The sequence below is a fragment of the Tribolium castaneum genome, chromosome 1, assembly GCF_031307605.1.
Source record: "Tribolium castaneum strain GA2 chromosome 1, icTriCast1.1, whole genome shotgun sequence".
Classification (NCBI taxonomy): Eukaryota; Metazoa; Arthropoda; class Insecta; order Coleoptera; family Tenebrionidae; genus Tribolium; species Tribolium castaneum.
In genome coordinates, this window is record NC_087394.1 from 20,562,553 (window position 1) to 20,581,420 (window position 18,868).

The 18,868-nt window shown below is 31.1% G+C and overlaps 1 long non-coding RNA gene and 1 other non-coding gene across 2 annotated transcripts; one reads left to right on the plus strand and one right to left on the minus strand.

Moving 5' to 3' along the window:
* The first annotated feature begins 3,934 nt into the window (after positions 1–3,934).
* Positions 3,935–5,265, plus strand: LOC135266372 (uncharacterized). The gene is made up of 3 exons (XR_010334383.1): positions 3,935–4,220; positions 4,268–4,835; positions 5,073–5,265. It is a non-coding gene; the product is annotated as an uncharacterized LOC135266372 (long non-coding RNA).
* Positions 5,266–17,150: 11,885 nt separating this feature from the next.
* On the minus strand, positions 17,151–17,224 carry TRNAT-AGU (transfer RNA threonine (anticodon AGU)). Its single transcript has one exon. It is a non-coding gene; the product is annotated as a tRNA-Thr (tRNA).
* Between the last annotated feature and the right edge of the window lie 1,644 nt (positions 17,225–18,868).

The following is an 18,868-nucleotide window of genomic DNA, read 5'->3' on the forward strand; positions in this document are numbered from 1 at the left end:
AAAATTTTGGATTTTGTTTTTTTTTCACATTTAAACACACTAACGCCCATTATTTCAGTTGACGGTTAAATTAAAACCAAATATATAATTACTAATTCTGGTTATCGCAATTTATTTCCTGGTCTGGAGTATTTCAGTGCTTGTTTTTAATTTAACAGCCGTTAAAGTCTCTACCAAAGACAATGTGTCAGGTTACCAACTTTTTTCAGTGTCCTTACTTTGTTGCAACTATTTTACCATTTTCTGCAACTCACTTTAGCCTGTGTTTGGCGGTTTGGTAATTATTTTATACTGAACATGCGTGCAGAGTGCTGTGGATCTTCATTGCATTTTTTTGGAACAATAACAAATCATCAATAAATCCAAACAAGACTCCTACTTTTTAAAGGTTACCAACGAATGTGCATTTAAAACCCTAGCGTTCGGTGTTGCTAGAAAAGCTTGAAATGGGAATTTAACCCTATTTCTACTAAAGCACCGAAGTACCGGGCGTAAATGAAAGGTACAGGTTTTCTTTTTAATTTCCTAAATACAATTTCGAAACCTTTTAATAAAGCGGAGTTACCGATAAAATGGATACCTAAGTTTAGGTAGCTAGGTTGATAAAGGTGATGAAAACTCCTGGGATAATCCAGAAATGTACAGCATTTTATTTTATTTCAAACATAACTTTTCATTTAAAATAAGAAAGTTGATACTGACTTCCGATATAACCGGAAATGCCGCCGACTTGAAAATATATTTTCATTGACCAGGACCTAAAAGATTATAGATGAGTACCAGTTTTCAGATAAATAGCATTATCAGAACTTCCAATACTCCTAATGTGGAGTTTAAATAGAACAGTCTGTATTTGGACAAGTACGGACGGATATTTTGATGGTTATTTGAATGAATTATAATTAACGAACTCTGAACTGCATCAAATAGTTCGTTATATCCGAAAATCGCTACAAACGGCAAATGCAAAAAAAGTGTTTTTAGCAGTTATTTTTAATTTACATATGAAATAAGACGAAATAAATAAGTATATCTATTGTAAAAAAAACATGAATTCTTTGGGAAACAGTAATAACAGTGCGAAAGTGCGAAACCACTTAGATACTTCGTTTGATTTTTAAAAACATTAATTGAATCAACACTGTTTTTTTTTGAAAAGTAAGAATCCATACTGAAATTTTAGCAAAACTGTAAAGGCACCCTCAACACAATGTAGTCGTGGATTAAATTTAATTTTTTTAACGATTACCGATCTGGTCGACTGGAATCAGTATTATTTGCATATTATTTATACAAATTCAGAAATAACCACAATTATAAAATTTACACTGTACACGTTTTTACTGGTTAAAATGTTTTTAATTAGTAATTCAATAATCATTTCATCAGTTAATACTTCTCTTGCTGCTTTGTCATTATCAAACCCTAAACATATTCCTCAAAATTCAGTGAGAAGTTTATTATAAACGGAAAATTGCGTCATACCTTAATTCAAATTTAGTTTGTTATATCCAGAAATTCATTATAATCGGATTCACTATAACCAGTAAAAAATACATTGAACGTATGGAAAGATTTTCGGTACTTGAAAAATAGTACGTTATAGCCCGAACTTTATTATAAATGGGTTCGTTGTAACCACAATCCACTGTAACACCAAATTAGCTAAGGCCACATGTGCAAACGGCTAACCGCAGTCATTATATCTGGACCATTTATTGGGGCGACAGGATAAAAAGGTGGATTAAAGTGTTTTCTAAGTTTAGAAGAGGTGAAACACCTCTGTTAATTTAAAATTGTAACAAATTTTGAGTGCAACGAAAGAAATAAGAAAGCTATATTCACTATATTTTTTAATACCATTATGTTTTTTCGGGTACTTTTAGCTCACGCGTTATTCTTTCCTATCGGATATAGTTAAAGAGCACTTTTAATACTCCCAGATTGGTAATAATAAGAAACTTCAGTCACAGGATATCCTAAACAAAAGTCAGGATCGAAGAAGATCCAGTTAGATAAACTTTGGTGTCTTTCGTTCACGATACATCAGAGTTCTACTCTACACAACACAGAAAACTTGGCACATGTCAGACATCGTGAAATCATACTCTTCTTCTCTATGGAAATTTTGCAAAACCTTTGATTTAAACAATAAACAGTTCATTCAGTAACGATAATTTAAGACAATGAATAAATACAAGTTGTGTTTAAATGATTCTTACATAAACTTTAAAATTGGTTTAGAAAAAAATAGTGCCACTCTGCTCAATTGAAGCCTCTCTCAATAAATGTCAAAACTGTCAGTTGTAAAATTCACAAAGTATCAATGTGTCATTCAAAAATTTTGTTAAAAACAAAAGTGTAACATTGTGCAAAAAAACACTTTTATTATCGAAGCTTATTTCCGAATTGAAGATTTAATAAATGAAGAAATCTGATTTTACATTTGACATTAACAGACGACTAGATGAAATTCATTCTAATACACTTTGTATATTTTCACGAAAAAGCAGGTTGAGAATCAGCGAGAGGAAAGTTCAAACAAACATTAGTTACATCAATCCTAGTCCCTAGCCATCCCTGCTTTAAAATTTTAATTATCATCCCCCACTCTTAGAAACATTTTTGGTAAAAAAGAAAAAGCTCATTAAACCGTGAAATAGTTATTTACCTAACGAGTTTGGAAATTGTTTTACAAATAAGTTAGGTACAATAATTTTTGTAACGAATATGTCAAAAAAGTAAACATTTTTTTTTTGATAAATTAGGTATTTTTGCTGATGGTTTGGTAACAAGTCAAACAATCAATAAATTGACATGAACTGTCACTTGTCATAAAAAAATTACCGTTTCCATCTCAACGATAGCTATACTAACCTATTAAATGTGCCTAGCCATTGTTGTGAAGTAAAAACACCGGAGTGGGGAAAGTCCGTTTCCCCACACGCTGGAAATAACCGGGAAATAGCTATCTAAAAGCTATAAGTACAAAATAGCATATTATGATACGAGTTTTATAAGACGCATTTTAACGCACGCACGGATTTAGGGCACGACGAGCGCAGCGAGGAGTGCCATAATAGAGTAAGTGCGACAAAATGTCTTATAAACAAGATATCTTACAGTATTTTTTTTACTTTGCACTTTTTGTACCAAAAAAATTTATTTTGAAATTTAGGGAATTTTGTGGCAGTTGACAGCATTTGCGCGCAGAAATTAATAATTTGCACCGTCATCAATTTATTCGTACAAGTACAAACGTATTATGAAAGTGTCCAAGATGATTTGCAATGTACCCCTTAACAAATACGAGCTTTTGTGACAAATGCTTGGAATTTGAAAATTGGCCTTAGGATAATGAGATCTCAAATTACTTACATGCACTGGCTTTTGAAGTTATGTTTGTACATTACTCGAAAGGTGCTCGGAAGGGCCATATATTAGGGCTGGTACAAAAGCCTCTAAAAGTTTGTATTTGATTAATTTGATTAAATTATGCACTTGAAATAGTTGCCGATTGCCACTGACAGTTCTCTCAGATAATTGTCAAAAAACTAGGTTGTCAACATTTTCCAACTAAATTACCTTGGTTTTTAGTGTAATTACTAATTATTATAGCACTCCGTTGGATATTACGATATGCAATACCTCAATACGATACCGAAGTAGAAAAAAACATTTTCGATACGTTCTTCAGTTAGAGTTAAGGGTGATTTTATTTTCGAAATTTTCACTGGAACTTGTGTTGCAAGGGAGAGTTCAAAACCAATTCTAAATGGTTTTAAACTCTCCCTCACGATCATAATTGACCTGTTTTTACTCAATATAAAAAGTTATTGAAGCTGGCTAGTTTTGAAATAAAAGCACTCCATTTTAAGACTCTCAAAATGTGGAAGGATAAGTTTTTATATACTTGTTTGAATCATGTATTTGAGTTGCCGGCGATTGTCAAATTGCAAATAAATGTGCAGCACTATCTTTATTAAATTAATGATTTATCAGGGACGGTCAAAAGCAACACAACGTAACGTAATTTTCTTGAGTAATTATTGTGCTAAGATGTTGCTTACAAAGGAAAATTATGTGTTGCATTGTTTTACAGCCTACATGCATCGCTAATAATTATACATTGATCTTCATTGTCATGTTGTATATGTCTTCATCAACAAATAAGCTTGAACAACAATAAGAATATTATTTTGAGTGACCATGTAAACCACGTAAGGATATTGTTTAATTATTTTTTTATCCATCTTTATAATCTTAGTAGACGGTATTTCAAGCCCAGCTAAGCTAAACACAAATTGGATGAAACTCCATCTCGAAACATATGGATGTGACAGAATTAGCTTGAAAACATTACGCAGTTAGGTCACGTAAAAAGTTGTCTTTTTGCACAACACTAATCCAACAAGAATGTAAACTATCTTCAGTGTAAATAATTGCACGTTCCAGTCTGCTACTTAACGTCGATAAACGGGTTGATTATTGATGCAGAAATGATCCTGTAAACGCGATCACTTTATAATTGGACAGCCGGCAACGATGCATTCGATTCGGTACATCACCCATTCAGAACACCCCCATGTTTTGACGCTTAGCCCTAATTATCCCATTCCTGTTCGATTCAACTCCCCTAATTTATACGAATTCCAATCGTAAAAATCGTCGACATTGCAGAAATGTTATGTAAATGTCGTCGTTAATATGAAAGAATGTTGTACAGGAATTTATTTAAAAGAGATGTTTATTTCCACATTCTGTACCTTCCCCTGATGATGATGACGCTGATGAAAACCACCGCTGCATTGAGGCGCCACATACGCAACAAAGAGGTGATTAATGATGCTGTTGTTTTGTAAACACACTGTGAAATTGTATTTGATGAAATGGAAATTTTCCAATTTGAATTTTTATAGGCTGATGGAATATTTTGTGAAAAAAATCAATTGATGATGGGGACGATTTCGCTTCCCTGATTCATGCGATTTGTACTATTTGCTTGTTAATTGGGTAAAACAGCACGAAAACCAATTGTTTCCGATGTTTTATATACAAAACCTTTGTTGCAGCAATTTGGATGCATTATTAACTCAATTGTAAAATTGGTAATTGGGCATGGCAATGGTCTTTATTCAACGATGTTTCTTTATCAACACTCTTCAGAAACATAAGAACGTAATTAATACCTACGTAATAGTATGGTAAAGATGCCTTTATGTACGGAATGCTTTTTTATAAAATACATGTTTTTGTATTGTAATATTTTTTATTGTGAATGTACGTTTTCTAAAGGGGGAGAAGACGCGGTAACTATTAGTATTTGTCTAGTTTATAAATTCAATTCTGCCGATTATGTGAAATTTGCCTGTTTAAAAAAAGGATTTCTACTAAGTATAAGACAGTGTGCGTTCTCAAAATTACACAACCAGATATTTACTAGACAACCAAGTCAAAAATAACCAACCGCTTTATTGAAACATATTTTTATTGAATAACGTAGAATTGACATAAACGTAATAAACTTTCTAAAATAAATAATAGTTTTTCTTAAAGCATTTTCTTTCAAAACAAAAAATAACTCCAAAAGCTTACAACAAATTATTACTTATTAGTAATAAATCGAAATTCAGATTCCAATATTTTTATAAATAAGTGCCTAACAAATAAAATATCTATCTATACCAGGTGAGACAACCTTATCGCGCACCCAAGAAAATGGCGACTTCTGTAATTGATGTAATTGATGTAAAATTGTAAAAAATTGCGTTGGGATATTTGAATGTAGACATCAGTTTTAGTCAATTTCATTGCAAGACTGTAAATAAGGGGCTTCGAGAAGGTCGGCTACTGGTAGGTGATCCCTTTGTTGGTAAATTATACCATATTTTAATAAATCACGCGTCTGGTTTGTGTCTAAATAGAAAAGACCGATTATTTAACCTACCAAGTAAAAATTTATAATTCTGATACCAAGGTTCGATGGGCTAACAGGTAAAAATTCACTTATTATAAACTTTGTAGTTAAATTAACAGTTAGTGCCCGAAAACTCTTAAAACTGCTACGACTTTATTTACTAACAAAAATTTCATGATTTTCATTTCATTAGAAGTTGTGATTTTCTTAAGTATATCCCATTCTATCTATTTGAAAAATTGATAATACAATATTGTAAAAATTTTCAGCGAATCATATGGTTGTGCCATAGCTACCAGAAATATCAGACATTTTTTGTAGCTCCTAACTGACAGAAACTGACAAGAATTATTAATAATAATTAATAATCTTAGCAACTTATAAAACCTGGTGAAATCTGCTTAACAAAACCCTCTGAAACTTTAAAAACAAACAGACAAAGCATCGGTGGTATTTTTACGAATATTTTTATAACAAAATATAGATTATGGTAACTTCAAGTATCTAATTTAGTTAAATTAAGGTTGCTTTAGCAATTTTGCACATCTGTTCGATATTTCATTCTCCAATTTTTTAATAAATTCAGTTCTTGTTACACGTTTAATTAAAGAAAGTTTCGTTTGTGAAACCTCATAAAGATGCTGTACATCCTTATAAAAATAAGTAATGAGCTACTGCTTTGTAAAATTTGCAGAACTTCGCTTCTGTATGCAAATTTAAGACGATCAAACATGGTGATTTTTTTGTCTTTAAAAGAAAAATAAATATTTCTCATTGTTAACAGCAATCATAATTTACCTACCTATTATCTTATTTGTATACCTACTGAAAACAATTTATATGAAATTATTCAAGGCTTAAATAGTTAAAACATCGTAAATGTCACGTAAATATACTCGTAATTACTAATTCAAAACGTACGTGTAATCGTGTATTACGCAAATCTGTGGTAAAATATTTTTTTGCACGATTGAGCTCTATTTGATGGTTTACTACGTCTGTTTCCAAGACAGTATGTGGTGTTTACTAGTTGTTATGTCCAAAGGCGTCAGTAAGTAAATTAGGCGTCGGTAAGTAATTTTGTCGACGCCTTGGACGTAGCAGCCGGTAACATAACCTGCTGTCTTGACGATTATTTTGACATTATTTAATAAATCTTTAAAAAAATTTAGGGATCATGCAAAATAAGCATCACGAACGTTAAGGATTGCCGATCTCAGACAATTGTTTTCGATCGGTAAACTGTCCTTACCGTCCTTGATACTTAATATACTATTTTTGCACGATTGAGCTCTATTTGATTGTTTACCAGGACTGTTTCCAAGTCAGTTAGTGGCGTTTACTGGTTGTTACGTCCAAAGCGTCGGTAAGTAAATTAGGCGTGGGTAAGTAATTTTGTCGACGCCCTGGACGTAGCAACCGGTAAACATAACCTGCTGTCTTGACAATAATTTTGGCATTATTTAATAAATCTTTAAAAAAAATATAAGGATCGTGCAAAAAACGTCATAAGCTTCACAAACGTTAAGGATCAACGAGGAGGAGCGTAGCGACGAACAATTGTCATCGTTCGGTAAACTTTCCTAACCGTTCTTGATACTACAATTATTAAAATAAGAGATCATAAGTTTACCATTAAAAAGGTGTCTTATATTTGAAAAAGTTTTTGTTTTTAGATATAGATCACAGTAATTAGTAACAGAATGAATGAACGGTTGCACTATAATTCATTGAAACTGAATTTAATACATAAATAAAGTAAATCACAAAAATAGTTATCTACCTAACGAGTTTGGAAAGTGCAATTGCCGACATAAGCATTTTGTTTGCTGCAAGCGAGTGCTGTATAAAGTGCGAATGTGGGAAATTATTTTACAAACTAGTTAGACAATATTTTTTGTAACAAATATCTCAAAGAAAATTAAAATTATTTTTTTCATAATTTACTTCTTTTTGCTGATGGGTTGGTAACAGGTCAAACAATCATTAAATTGACATGAACTGTCACTTATCTTTCCATCTCAACGGAAACCAATCTATTAATTGTCCCTAGCCATTGTTTTAAAGTAAAAAACACTGCAGTGCGGGAAAGTCCGTTTCCCACACGCTGGAGATAACCTGGAAATAGATATCTACAAGCTATGAGTAGAAAATATTTTTTTAGAGTTTCTGGCTATGACGAGATTGGTTGGTAGTTAACAGCAATTATTTTATCTACCTATAAAAGTTTTAAATTAATAATGTTTTGCCAAATTGTTTTTCTTTTACAGGTCTTAAGAGAAGTATTAAGTATTATGTAGATCTTAGATACCACCTGAAATTTCGATTGGCGCAATGACATCTGGCATCATCATTTATTTTATTTCTTTGTCACTTTGCTCGTCACGCTTTAACCGCCATTTCAGCCTCTTAAAGAAGAAAATTACAATGTAGTGATGGTTTGTGGTCGCTTAGCTCTCTTATTTACCATAATAACACGACAAAAGACCCTCGAGGTAGTTCTTGAAGCTGCGTCAATTGCAGGTTTTGTTACGTTTATGTGTACGTCAATTACACCCGGCGGGCACTTACAAATCTTACAATGTATAATGTTTTCGTACCTAATAAAAGCATTTAACGACTAGTAGAAGATGTTTATTAAGAGTAGTATCATATGTGTATGCTAATCCACATGTTCATCCAACTAATGTTATATATTCGTGTTATCTTAATAAAAATTAGTTCTTAATTATTAGGTATTACCTAGATAGAAATGTAAATAACAATATGAACACGCAGGTGTAGGTAGTTGGCAGAGGAAGTAGACAAGAGTGGAATCAAATACCTACCTGAAAATATGCATGCATCCAAAATACGTATATAAGCAAGTTTTATTGAATCTTAAAGAAATGCAGATTTTATTTTTGTTTGCGGCATAAACGATGTGAGTTTTATTTTAATTGTTGGTGGCTTTAGAGGACACTCACGACACTATAGTCATTTATCACTCTCTCATTCTCTTCCTCTCTCCATCTCCACCTATATCTGTTTGGACATTCAATATCCGATGCTTATTGTTTTATTTCCGTTCTTGTTGAACCATTTATTTTTTCCTTCTTTTTTCCTGATGTGACTTTTTCACAACACTACTAAAATTGAGTGCTATAGTTTCTAATACCTTCTAACACCACCGTTTCTAAATTAATACCTTATTAATTAATACCTAAATATGTACATAAAGGGTACAGGGGAAAAACGACCTCAGTCCATTTATTTAAGAAAATGAAGCGGAGATGCATTGTGGCTTTTGAAAGTACTACTATCAAATAAGTAAAGCAGGAAATAGCTAATACGACTTTAATATAGAGCAAAATGTGTCACAAGAAAAAATTCATGAGTTCAAGTTAGAAACTTTGAATTTGATTGTTCGTAATTTTAGTTGAGCTGGACTGAGGTCGTTTTTCCTGTACCCATCGAATGTATGTACAGAGTGTATCAGAAATACGTGTGTTAATTTTAACAGGTAATAGAGCTCAACAAATAAAACGTTTTTTCTATATGTAATTTTTCAACAAGAGTTTCGCAAATTTACTCAAAATTTGGAAAAAATAACGTATTGAAACGTGTACCCGTCTATGGGTACCTACAAAAATAAAAGTGCTGAGCTATTTTCGTTGTGATAGAAACGAATAATTTAACTAATTTAAAATAACAATGAAAATTGTTGCTATGAACACAAACTAATTATTAAACACTGACCGGTTCGTCTGCACAAAAAAGAAAAAAAGCAGTGAAAATAATAATTAAGAATTTTACAAAATGTTATATAGAAAAGTTGTTGCACTTGATGAGTTTTGTCACGTGGTAAAATTAACAAACGTATTTCTGATACACCCTGTATATTATGTCTTGTTACAAATCTTTTTCGTAATAACTGTAATAAGTACCTAATACCAGAGAATAGATATATCAAAAATAAAAAAAATGCAAAACAGGTAGCTTCGCCACTCGTTTTTTAATCTGAATTTGTGCTTCAAGACTAGTCTTATGAAACTGGTTTTTTAATATACTATTTTGGAAATCCCATGACCGACTTTATTTTTATTTACTACGAGTAACTACCAGGTAACTATAAATGATTGTGATTTTTGTGGTCAAGTTTGTAACAAGTTTGAAAACTAAATTTTGCAAACTTGACTATCAAATTAATTTGTCAAAATTTTATACTCAATTGTCATGCATTTCCGACCTACGATCGTTGAGGTGGCGGTCAAATGAACAGCTTCATACAACAAGCTAGCAGGGAGGCCAATAACGACAATAACGCAATGTTGCCAATAGATTTTTTGCTTCAAACATTAAATTACATATTACGTTATTGAATGATAGATTACGAGTGTCTTCACCACCCTGACGAAGCTCTTTTGTCGAAGAAATTACTGATTTTGCATATATTAGTCGTAGTCATACAGGGTGAGTCAATTATGGGTTCAATTTCTGTTTTTTGTTACCTATTATTTAAAAGATAAAAACGTAGTGCTAATTGATTCAATTAATGTTTTAAAAACAAACTGTCAGCATTCAAGTGGTAAGTAAGTGTAATTATTACTAATTAGTATTTTTGGGCGCATCTATTAGCATGTCAGAAACAACCCATAAATAATTCACTCTGTATAAGACCCTAAGAATAAGAGAGAATTCTCGTCTTATCTTTATGTCGAAAGCTGTGAATTTAAGGAGTTTCTGGACATAGTATTGATTAGCACGATTGAAATGTAATAAAAGAAACGTGTTGTATAAAATCCCCCTTGTGTTGCAATATAATGTTTAGTCCAGGCACAGATTCTTGTTTTTATTTTTACTTTTCTTGCAGAGAAATACAATGTGTTTTTAAATGATTCTCATCTAGTCGTCTGTGAATTTCTCACGCAAAATCAGAAAATGCCGTTTCATATCACTAATGATAGACATTTAGATATCGAATGTTACCATCCTTTATTTATTAATCTCCAACTCGAAAATAAGCTTCGATAATAAAAGTGTTTTCTTGCAGGTGTAACAATTTATTTGCATTTTGACGAAATTTTTAAAAGAAATTAATTGAATTTCTCAATGGACAGATTTGATATTTATTGACAGCAGATTCAATTGAACAAAGCGGCACAAATTTTTTTACATGTAAACTAATTTCAAAGTTAACTAGATAAGAATCATTTAAAAACACATTGTATGTTGTATCGAACTGCGTGACGAAATCAGGAATTATTTATTTATTTATTTATTATATTTTATTTATTTATTATTTATGAACTCACTACCGTCGAAGTAATATTTCGCAAACGCAACAGTTAACTGCGAACGTAGTTTTCTCGACTAGTATGCGAATCTTGATTTCCCGCATTAGTGCAAAAATATGCAAAAAGCAATGGCCTTTACAAGCGTTGTAAAAATGATTTAAGTTTATAATAATAAAATCTGGTTTACAAATCGCCATTTTTCCACTTTGGAAAACCCTATTTTGTGGATTTGGTACATAAATAACTATTATCTCCTCTGGGGGTTAAATTATTACTTTATCTACACAAAAGAGTTGAGCAAGAAATAGTTTAACATCTGGTATAGAAAAAATAAATGATTTTTATTCGTTATCGATTTGGTTGTCATATTCATCTCTTAATGAATGATTTTTTAATGATTTTCTGTACCAATAATCCAATGACAACTAGACAATTATGTTCCATTTCAGTTCATAGTAGAATTTTGCAACCGTTCATTTTAATTTTTTGAAGTGAAATAAAGCACGAAGTGAAACTTTGTGTATAAGAAAAAAATTCTGTGTTAAACTAAATCCCAGCGACAAATTTTGAGACAAGAAACTTTCAATTTCACTCCAAAAAATGAGTCTTTTCAAAATTCAATTATGAAATGAAATGGGATACTTCTATCAAATTATTAATTAAACTTCATTCACTGGTTAAAACCACGAAAGAGTTGTAGAAAATAATACTAATCCATCTACTCTGATCACTAGGAAATAAGTATTTTTAATAAATTTCCTTTTTTTTCAAAAGTTGTAGCTAATTGCATGTGTTCGTACCGATATAATTATTATGTATTGGTATAGTAAAATGTACTATGAGAAAAGGGAGCCTTGAAAAGGAAGTGTAACTTTAACCACGTTTCTTTTAAAAACATAGTGTTGCAAAAGGCAGTGGTGGAGAATAAGGAGGTGTCCAGACAGGGGCGGATCCAGAAATTAATTTGGGGGGGGGGGGCTTTGAATTTTTTTTTATAATATTGACACTATTAAGTGAAACTTTTAATGTTGGTATGTCAAAAATTGAATTTTTTTTTTAATTTTTGTACAAAATTTGTTAAATTTATATTTTTTTTAGATAAAATCCTATATTTTGTGCATTTTTTCATATACGTAGTTGTTAATCATAATGTTTTTTTATTAGTAGATTTTCCTAAGTTTTTGAAAGAATTAGTTCTCATTGACAAAAACAACACGTCTTTTGAATATTTCAAAAAAACTGCAACATAAGATATAACAGGCAATATTAATTTACACAAAATTAAGTAATAAAAATTTCTAGACGTACAACGTAAGCAACTTGTTTTAGTTTCCAAGAATCTTTCTATAATATTTTATTAAGTGACAATAATTTACTCAAAAGAATACAATTTTCTGGCAACGTTTCCGTTTTTAATCTAATTTTCTTCAGGCAGGCAATTGTTTTTTATGAACGGGTTGAAGAATATTCAATTAGAATCGAAACGTGCCAGAAAATTGTATTTTTTTAGTGATGCTTTTTATACTTCCCTTATACTTTAATTTACTTTCCTTATTAATTTATTTATAAATGTGCATTAAAAAACTTTTAATGTGATTATTTGAAAAAACATTTGTTAATTAGACTTTTCTATTATTAAAAAATTAAAATTGATGTTGGGAAAGGCAGGGGGCCATGCCCTTGTGTCCAGAAATACTGTTTCTACGTTATCAAATAACCGATAAAAAATTTTTAGTGAAGTTTCTTTGGAAATTCTACGAGGCATCAATCCCCAGTTGAATATTTCCACTCATTTATTTTTTCACATGTTCAAAATGGCATTCTACAATGTAAGCTTTTTGTTGTGAGATGGACACCATTTCGGAATAATTTAGATTAAGCAAAGAATCAATGTTTGAAACATCTTGATGTCAATTTTTGACATGTGGCTAAAATTGCACAGGCACGGTCTGTTCTAATTCAGTTTATTTTCAATCTCATGTTATAATAATAATTATTAACTAACACGGCAGCAATAAGCAATAAGTGACGAACGACTTAAAATATGTACTTCAAAAAAAATGAATTGGATTGGATTAAAAACAGAACAGCAAACATAAAGAGGAAAGATAAAAGAATATCTGCTTTGATAATCCTGCATTTAATTAATAAAACCTGTCTCTGTTCATTATAATTCTTTTAATAACCGAGCGAATTTCTGAAAAGCCTTGTTATGCCCTTTACGAGTGCCGTTATTAATGAAACGCCCTTAGTTTAATCGCTCCGAAAGACGAGTCGCGATAATCGCTTGCAATAACCGAGCCAATAACCGATGGCAAAGTTATTTTTCTTCGTTCCGATTACGGAATAATTGAATACCGTATCACGGCAACAAGACTAACAGGCTTCGGCACCCCCCGAATGATGCAGTGGCGCTATACGTATGTGTAGGGCTAAGTGCGTTCATTAAATGCCGTTGGTGTATTTGCTTATTAAAATAGGCACCCCAATTTTAGGGGAGCTACTATTCATCATGAGAATGTAGCGTATGTGAGCGTCGCGATGCCCACAATGCACTTGCAATAGCCACCCCAAGCCGGCCGTAGGGTGCACCACATTCCCATACTCTCGCCTATCCCCGAGGATTTTCCTCATATTGCAGGAACATGTGGAAAAATACGCATGATTAAGCCTTCCACTTTTTATCTTGGGGTTGGTGCGTGTAGATTGCTTTGGGAGAGAACAGGAAGTGGAAGTGAAATTGTAATTGCATTTTTAGAGCAAACTCGTAGAAAGGACTCTTTATGGCCACAAATAATGGGCTATTATTAGCAGGCATCAATTTCAGGCTCGATCGATGGAACTACATAATTCATCAGAAATTTTCAGTTTACCTATAAATAAGTATTTCTGAGGTGATTTAGAAACGAATTCTTATTGATTTGTAAAATAAATAAGTTGTAATTGCTCGGTATCATTAACTTTTCCAACGTTATTTCTGTACCTAATAAGACTAATAAGTTCGGAATATGAGTGTATACTTCATTAAAAAAAATATATTTTCATTCTGAATAATATTATATTCATATAAAAAGAATAATTAGGTACTTACTGGTTATAATAATAATAATTTATAATAATTTATTATACAGGGTGTATCAAGAATACGTGTTTTAATTTTAACAGAGCTCAATAAATAAAACATCTTTTCTATTTGTATTTTTTCAATAAGTTTCGCAAATTTACTTAAAAATTGGAACAAATAACATACAGAAATGTGTACCCGCCTATGAGTACAAAAATAAAAGAGCCGAACTATTTTCGTTGTGATAGAAACGAACAATTTAAAACAACAATGAAAATTGTTGCTATAAATAAAAACTATTTATTAGACACTAACCGGCTCGTTTACACAAAAGAAAGGAAGAAAACAGTGAAAATTATAAATAGGAATTTCCCAAAATGTTATATAGAAAAGTTGTTGGATTTTATGAGTTTTATTGCATGTTAAAATTAAGACATATATTTCTGGTATGTTGGGACTGGTTCATATAAAGCTTTGTTAAAGTTTAATTCATTGTTAAAAGTTGGACCAATTACATTTGTTCAGTTTGGTCACATGATCAGTTAATCCTGCATTTAATTGCGAATGAAATTAATGACGCTTCTATAAACCGATCGTTAATCTGTTGCTTGATGTAATACTATTAAAAACCAAAAAAATAATAATTAAAATATGACAAATAAAGACGTTTTTAGTAATAAATCTGGATAATAAACTGTTAAAGATATTCAGGATAATCCGTGTCAAATGTCGAGCGTTGCAAAAATAAAATTTGAAACAAAATACTTACGCCCTACATATCATTTTAAACAAAATGAATTTTTGTAAGGAGAAGAGAAGATTCATATAAGAATGAGTTGGGTGTGTATTTAAGATATGAAGAATATATTTAAACGGTACATTTTATTTTTGTAAAGCACGACATTTTAGGTGAATCATCTTATATATAAAAGTTCTAATAATAACTTTTTAATTCAAATAGCAAACAATGACTGAAAGAAATGTATGTAGTGTAAGTACCTACACAATGTGTTTACTATCTTGGGAGTTGAAACATTACATGGTCTTAAAAACGTGTAAAAGTATGGTAACTGCGAAAGAACTAAGAAAATTGTTATTTTTCAGAATGTTATTTAACTCCGAAGTATTGGTTCAATTTTCGGGGTCAGTGGAATATTTTCTCTGTTAAAGTAAAATTTAATTGTTGCATAACAATTTCGCAACCACGACAGTTAAAAACTTCTCTTATACAGTGTGTCCAAGAATGGTTTTTCATCAAGTTACCTATGAAATTTGAACGTAGTATGTGAATGCCGTCAAAGTGACAGAGTTGACAAAATAGTGCAAAAGGCTTCGAATCTAAAAACCGAAGATTATATAAAAACAAAAATCAGGGAAACATAAAACACAAATCAAGACAAACCCCCCACTTGAAATAACTTTGCCAAAAAAATGCAAAAAAAAAGTAATTCAATAATTTGACAGGCATGACAAGAGTCATTTAGATGAAGCGGCACATTTTTTTATTTGAATTTCATTTCCGACTTGATGAACAACAATTCTTGAATACATTGAACATAATTTAATTCGACCGTTTTTTGTTTGACCACTTCTACCGAAATTTTTGAGGATGTTTGGTTTGTGTTTTGTCGTTTTTAGAGGTTTTTCATCAAATTTATGTTTATGGACTAAATTATTAAAATAATGAATTGGTTGTTATGATCGAGATCATAGGACTTACGGTAAAGCGCAAGGATTTATAGTAGGTAATTGTTGTAGTCGAGATAGCAGTTCACAAACAAATAAAGCAAATTGAATGTCTTTTTGTTCTTGAATTGTTATTTACTTACTTTGTATGGCTTTTTGGAGTTCTTTCACATATATCATGTCTCTTAAGTTTCAGCATCAAGACCGTAAACACTGTATAAAAATTCTTGTGATTTTTTTTGTTTTCATGACTTTGCCGTTGCATTTAATTTCTATTACAAGGAGATTCACGAGAAACATTGAGCCTGACCAAATTTTAGATGCAACCAGTATTACGTTTTTACTTTGTGACTCTTTTTAAAAAATACAATTTTGGTACATGACGCCTATTACTTGTTATGTGAATAATTATGCCGATTTGTGGATGAATATAAAATCAGTAAAATATCCAGATCAAAAAGAATGAAACTGGATAATTTGTAGAATAACCTGTTTGAAATTTATAACCTGAACCTGAAATATTTTAATCAGGCTTTCTCTGTCCGGTTCGGTCGACAGGGTTGTCATTCTTTCTGATTGTGAGTGTACCATCAGTGGACTAGTAGTAGTATGACAATTGTATAAGTCAAAAATTCATAAGTTTACATCGGATACATTTTATTTTTCATTATGTACTGATATTTATATATTTTTCCAAATAAATTAATTTGAAATTCTTTAATTTGTTTTTCTCAGCAACCCTTTTTACTAAATGTTGCTCTTTTATTTTGATGTTAAATTTAATTTATTCTCGAATTTGCGAGGCTGTTATTGAATGTTTTATGCAGCCCTATGTTTTAAAAAAAATGTTGTTTATAGCTATGGCTTAGCAGAAATTTCATCTGGTAACTTTAAAGTTGGTTTTACCTACATGTAAAAAATTGTGTCGCTTTGCTGAATTAAATCTGCATCAATAAATGTCAGTACTCAGTACTATCATTTGTAAAATTAATTTAATTTAATTTAATTGTAGATCATTTGACGAAACCGATGCAGTGACCAAATTAATAGTGCTTTTGCGAAACATTGTAACATTTTCGTTTTTACTTATGGAAATTAAACTTGAATGAATAAAGATGTTAGAGAAAAACGTACTATTTATTTCCAAAATATTATATATAAATTTTGTATACGAAAAAACTTATGTTGTCATCACAACTGACAACAGAGGCCCCGGAGGGATTCGAACCCTCGATCTCCTGTTTACTAGACAGGCGCTTTAACCAACTAAGCCACGGCGCCGGCGACATCCTAGGTTGACATCCACGGTTTCCTTCTAACTATCAATTTCAAAACAGAATTACCTAAAATAAAAGCAGATTGTAATTTTTTTATAAATCTGAAATAAAAATATTAAAGACTCGGTTACAGAACACTAATTGCAATCTAATATTACGTAATTTATCGCTTGATGTTTATTATAAATTATAATATAAAAATTTAAATCAAATCAGTGATTTCATTTTAAATGTAATTCTAATTTGGCTTTTTGAAAATGAGCTCTATGGCAATTCTCTGTTACGAGCAAGTTTTTTCAACGTTATAGTAATAACAATACTTCTTGGTTGTATTACTGGTTGCATATAATAACATCCACGTTTTAGTGTGAGCAGGTACAAACATTGGATAAGTGGAAAAAATACATACCTAACACAACAAATATATAACTACGGTTCTATAGGGTACAGGTAAATACTGAATTATAGAAAACGTTTTTTAATTTTTTTAATAACAAAAAATCAGTAATTGGACCATTTACGGTAGTGTCAGAGTAAGATGACTCACTAACTGTGGGTGATGTGATTCAAAGACATTTAAACGGTTTTAAGTCGGTATTACTTTTTTACACATTTGCCAACATAAGCTTAGAAATTTGAAGCCATCCCTCATAGAACACCTCTTACAGTTTTGATACTCAATACAACCGTTTTTTATGTTTGATTAAATGATTATATTCTTCTTCACAGCTCGCACACTCCATTTTTATCATAAGGTTCTACTGTTACTACAAACTTGTGTTTGAAAATTTCTCTGACTACGTATTATTATTTTTTTTACTTTTTGTTTTATTTGTTTTTCATTATTTATTTTTTAGTTTTGCTTTAAAAATAGTGTGTTCTTCCTTCTCCCAAGGATCAATTAGATCAACCCTCTACTCTTGCTACTCTACTCATGAGAGATGGCTCGCTCATTTTTGTGTTAAAAAAATTAAGGTAACATAATAGTCGTAACTTAAGCATATCCTTCAAAGTATGATGAAACAGTTATGATAAACAGATCCCATCAGTGGCGTTATTGTATGGGCATTAGATCAGTCATCTACTAGAATATAAAAATAATAATTGGAATTTCCAAGAATCATTTCTGAAAAATATTTTTTGAGAAGCTTTTTGATGACACTGATAGAGCATTGTAGTTGGTGAATTCATTTAAAAATAAAATATTCAATCAAAATTGTGAAGAAAACACATGATTCATAAAAAAACACAAACACTCCAGATGATGATGGAGAAAAAGAAGCTGTTATAAAAGAAAGTACCTAATCGCATGTTGTAATAGGAATATTTGGAATTTAACTGTTCACGAACTTTATAAAGAACGACTTTGACCCAATACCATTATGCTGCCTGAAACGCTCTTTTTTAAAAAACGATATTATTTTTTGAGTAATAAACAACTCAATTTTATACCCAAAAATTTAGAGTACCTACAATGTATATACGTAGACGCAGGGTAGCTTCAAAATAATAAGAAGAAGAAAAATAATTTACTTTGCATCGTAAGAATGTTTAGGTATAGGTAGTTAAAATAGCAATAACACCTAATTTCTGAGATATAAGTATTTTAGAGAGTTTTAACCGTTTAAAAAACTACTTTATGCAAAGA